Source organism: Silene latifolia, chromosome 3 (assembly GCF_048544455.1).
Source record: "Silene latifolia isolate original U9 population chromosome 3, ASM4854445v1, whole genome shotgun sequence".
Taxonomy (NCBI): domain Eukaryota; kingdom Viridiplantae; phylum Streptophyta; class Magnoliopsida; order Caryophyllales; family Caryophyllaceae; genus Silene; species Silene latifolia.
The window spans coordinates 66,001,385-66,006,572 of NC_133528.1; the positions used below are offsets into that span (position 1 = coordinate 66,001,385).

General features: G+C 40.1%; 1 non-coding gene across 1 annotated transcript; it reads left to right on the forward strand.

The window, feature by feature from the left end:
• Positions 1-1,787: 1,787 nt before the first annotated feature.
• Positions 1,788-1,894, forward strand: LOC141650678 (small nucleolar RNA R71). The gene has a single exon (XR_012546697.1). It is a non-coding gene; the product is annotated as a small nucleolar RNA R71 (small nucleolar RNA).
• Positions 1,895-5,188: the final 3,294 nt, after the last annotated feature.

Below are 5,188 nucleotides of genomic sequence, written 5' to 3' on the forward strand. Positions count from 1 at the left end.
TTTGAATGGAGCATCTTCAACTTTATTCCTCCATTGGAGTTCCGATTTCTTCTTCTCATCTTTCCGGCTATAATGATCAATCATGAAGCATGGCTCATGCAAACGAGGAGCTCTCATGGTCTTGTCAAGATTAAAAGTTATGCTTTCATCTCCCACTTCTAGAGTGAGCTCTCCATGTTTCACATCAATCACCGCACCCGCGGTGTGTAGGAAAGGTCTTCCTAAGATGATTGGAATGTTGGAATCTTCCTCCATATCAACTATGACAAAGTCCACCGGGATGAAAAACTTCCCAATTCGCACGGGGACATCTTCCCATATCCCTAGCGGTGTCTTCGTCGATCTATCGGCCATTTGAAGAGTGATATTGGTACATTTAAGCTCTCCCATTCCCAACCTTTTACTTACCGAGTACGGCATGACACTCACACTAGCCCCTAGATCACATAAGGCTTTGTTGATCGTTGTGTCGCCAATGGTACACGGTATTGAGAAGCTTCCCGGATCCTTTAACTTTGGAGGTGAACTCCCTTGAAGTATGGCACTACTCACCTTGGTGAAGGCGATAGTCTCAAGTTTCCGGATTGACTTCTTCTTTGTGACGATATCTTTCATGTACTTTGCATATAGGGAACGTGATTGATTAATTCCGTGAAAGGAATTGAGACTTCTAAGTTCTTCACAATTTCCATGAACTTTCCAAGTTGATCATCAAATTTAGGCTTGGCTTGACGACTTGGAAAAGGAAGTCTAATCACAATGGGCTCCTTTTCTTTGGCTTTGTCTTCATTTTTCTTTGAGCTTTCTTCTTTTGATGATTCCCCTTCTTTGGGACCTTGCACCACAACTTCATTCTCACTAGCTCTCACAACTTCATCCTCAACTTGCTCCTTCGGTGCTTCATACCTTGTACCACTTCTCAAGTGAATGGCACTAACCGTTTCATGTCTAGGGGGTTACTTTGAGGTGGTAATTGCCCCTTTTGTCTTTGTGAGCTCGAAGATGCTAGTTGGGTCAATTGTGTTTCCAACATCTTGGTGTGAGCTAGAATGTTGTTGATGGTGGTGTCTTTTGCTTGGCTATCTTTTTGCATTTGGGTGAAAAATTCTTGTTGATTCTTTTGCATTTGGAGGACCGCTTTTTGGACATCAAAACCTTGGTCATTGTGGTGATTGTATGGGTTTTGATTTTGGTAACCTTGGTTTTGATTGAAAAAGGGTCTTTGATTTTGATTTCTCATGGGTGGTGGAGTGTATGTTGTTTGAGGATTTTGGACATTTTGGCTTTTGTATGAGAGATTTGGATGGAACTTGGTGTTTTCATTGTAAAAATTTGAATAAGGGGTACCACTTTTGTAAGCTTGGAAAGCATTGACTTGCTCGGTTGTTCCCCTACATTCGCTTGAGTCATGACCCAAGGTTCCACAATTCTCACATATCCCGCTTGGGATTGATGAGGATGCCGTCATGGCATTAACATGATGCTTTGTTGATTTTGAGTTTTCCTCAAGTCTAGCCATAGCTTGTTCAAACTTCAAGTTGATTGTGTCAATGTGAGCACTAAGTTGAGCACCCAATTGAGTAACGGTGTCCACTTCATACTTTCCTCCTCTAGTAGCCTTGCGAGGCCTACTATATTGCGAATTATGGACCGCCATTTCCTCAATCTTGTTCCATGTTTGATTGTCATCAACTTCGGTGAACATTCCATTTGATCCCATATTGAGAATGTTCCTTGAATCTTCATATAAACCATTCCAAAATTGTTGCACTAAAAACCATTCGCTAAGTCCATGGTGAGGACATGAGCGACAAATACCTTTGAACCGCTCCCAAGCTTCATACAAAGACTCTTCATCCCTTTGCTTAAAACCCGTAATTTGAGCTCTTAGCATATTGGTCTTTTCCGGTGGGTAGAATTTTTGTACAAAGCTAGAGCTAGCTTCTTCCAAGAATCTATTCCAAGGGTGGCCTTATCAAGGCCCTTCAACCATTGCTTTGCGGTGCCGATTAACGAAAAAGGAAATAAGACCCATCTTATTTGGTCTTGAGTCACGCCCGTTTGAGAGATAGCTTCACAATAATCACAAAATGTTTCCATATGAGAATGAGGGTCCTCACTAGGCATTCCCACGAATTGGCTCCTCTCAACTAGTTGGATGAAGGCGGACTTGGCAATAAAGTTTCCGGTAAGATGTTGTGGGGTAGGAGTACCATTTGGTAGATCCTCCTCGGTGGGTATAGAGTGTGACGAGAATTTAGGCATTGTAGGTGGATTTTGTGTGGTATTGTTTAATGGGTTCTCTTCTCCTTCTATTGCGAAAGGATTGACAAACTCACTAGTGGGTTGAACAACTTCACCAACACCTCCCAAATTCCTCCTAACAAGTCTCCTATTATTCGTCAAGGTTCTTTCGATTTCACGGTCAAAAGGTAACAAATCTCTTTGTAACCTTCTAGACATGCAAAATATCAAACAACTAGAAAACAATTAGAACAAACCTTGAGGAGTTTTACTTCCCCAAGGTGAAAAAGACACAACTAAAAACAATAAAAGAAATCTTAAATCAATTAAACACTGTCCCCTAAGAACAACGGCGCCATTTTTGATCGGAGCCATTTGGTGTTCACAATTAAGCATATGTGGTCGTTGGTCAATGGTCGATACAAAACACAATTTATACTTCACAAACAACTCTACAATTAGTAAAGAGGCAAGTAAAGGTCGGATCCCAAGGGACGGGTATTGAAATGAAGATTCTATTGTAACTAGTGGTGTCTAGGGGTGTCACAAATTGGGTTGATGTAGAAGGTTACTAAACTAAAATAGCAATGAAAATAAACTAACAAGATAAATAAAATATGGGTGTAAACAATTGATTAAAAGCACTAGGGTGTCATGGGTTCATAGGGGAATCATGGGATATGATCATACAAACATGTTCTCAAATTATAAGCAAGCAATTATTGTTGTGATGGATTGAGTTGGGTTATATCTTACAATCCTAGGAAAGTTTGGGTCCCGAGCCGAATCGATTAGAATGTACAACACCTACAAGTCGACTTAATCTTCCCTACTTAACACATGCATGGTCTAACAAGACTCGAGTTGGGTTATGTCTTACAAGTCAAGTTGAAAGGATAGAAGATGATAGTAAATGCAAGGATTCATAGGCTTAGCATTTCATCAAATATAACATGTGCATGTATTAAGATCAAAACAAGCAAGCAAATAAGATATGAAAGCATATTAATTTAAGCATGAATCATTCCCCATGTTGGTTTCCCCTAATCACCCATTAAACCCTAGCTAAGAGACTACTCACTCATTATCATATTGATCATGCTAGAGAGGTTGTCAATCATACTAACATAATGAAACATGATGAATAAATGAAAGTAATTAGCAATAATTAAAAAGGGATTAAGAGATTATACCTACTAATGATTCCAATAATAAAGCAAGAATAATAGAAGTACTTGAATCCTAGATTGAGAGGTTGTCAATCTCCCAATAATAACCCAAATAATCTTCAATTACCCAAAATAAAGTAAGAACAAGAGAGAGATTAAAGAACTAAAACTTGGATTAAAACTTGATTAATATTTGATTACAATATTGAAGAGAGATTTGATTGATATTAACTACACTAATTATTGATAAGAAGAACATGCTCCTCTAATTAGACTAATGGGGTATTTATAGTGAAAATTAGGGAGGATGCATTAGGGTTAACTAAGGGCTAAACTAGTAATTACACTTTTTAAGTTGAGCAAGGAGCCTCCGGGATTATCCGAGAGAAGGGCTTCTCTTATCGATGCTTGAGGAATGAAAACGTGCTGTGCTGCGATCCGTGCGGATGGGAGTCGGGACGGCCGGATCTGGGCTGAAGGATCCGAGCGGATTCTTGGGCAAGACGCTCGGACTGGCGAGGGGGAATCCGAGCGGATTCCTTTGCGGGACGCTCGGATTGGCGAGGACGGACGGATTCTCTACAATCCGTTCGGATTGTAGTTCAGCAACTTTCCTTCTTCTTTTTCTTCCCTTTTCTTCATGAATTCCTTGAGGATTTCCTTGGGGACTCAAGGATCCTTTTCTCAACAATGCTCTTCTACTATGCTATGTACAAAGGCCTTCTAGTCTTGTCTCTCCTTGATGCTTGGTCATTGAATATGATCAATTTAGCCTTGTTTTGCCATGAAAATGCAAGATTCTTACTCCTTTCCTACCAAGGGATCAAAATCTCAAAGAATATGCAAAACAAAGAACTAAAGATAAGAAATGACCCAAATAGGCACTAAAAAGCATGGAAACAATGGTAATTCGGGGGCTAAATATGCGCCAATTATGGTCGCATCACATACATGATTGATCCTATTGCAGATGCATAAGGAACAAGACTTATGCGCTTAATTCCTTCAGGCGTCGTGGGTGACTGAGACTTGCTCAACTGCATCCCAGACGTCATAGGAAGGTTCCCCTTCTTGGAGTTGGTCATGCTGAACTTCTCAGGAATCTTATCCAAATAAGACTCCTGACTAAGTGATAACGTCCGTCGCGATCTATCTCGGTAGATACGGATTCCCAAAATGCGTTGTGCCTCACCCAGATCATTCATCAGGAAATGGTTCTTCAACCATTGTTTAACCGAAGATAGGAGAGGAATGTCATTCCCAATCAGGAGTATGAAATCGACATACAATATCAAGAATACAATCTTGCTCCCACTCGACTTGATATATAAGGATGGTTCTTCGACCGATCGAGTGAAACCATACTCTTTTATCACCTGGTCGAAACGATGATTCCAACTCCGAGAAGCTTGCTTAAGTCCATAAATGGAACGCTTAAGCTTGCATACTTTCTTAGGATGTTCAGGATCTATGAAACATTCGGGTTGCACCATGTACAACTCTTCCTCCAAATAACCGTTTAAGAAGGCGGTTTTCACATCCATTTGTCAAATTTCATAATCATGAAAAGCGGCTGATACCCGTCGTTGTAAGTACCAAAAATAATATTTATAAACCTATTAAAACTAACAGAAGCTAGTGGTAACAGGGTCGAACCACAGAGAGGCAGATGTAATTATTAGTTGTCTAATCTCAGTCTAAGGTAACAAATGTGGGGGTTGAGTTGATTTGATCTATAGCTAAAGGCAACAAAAGACAATAAACTAAATAAACGG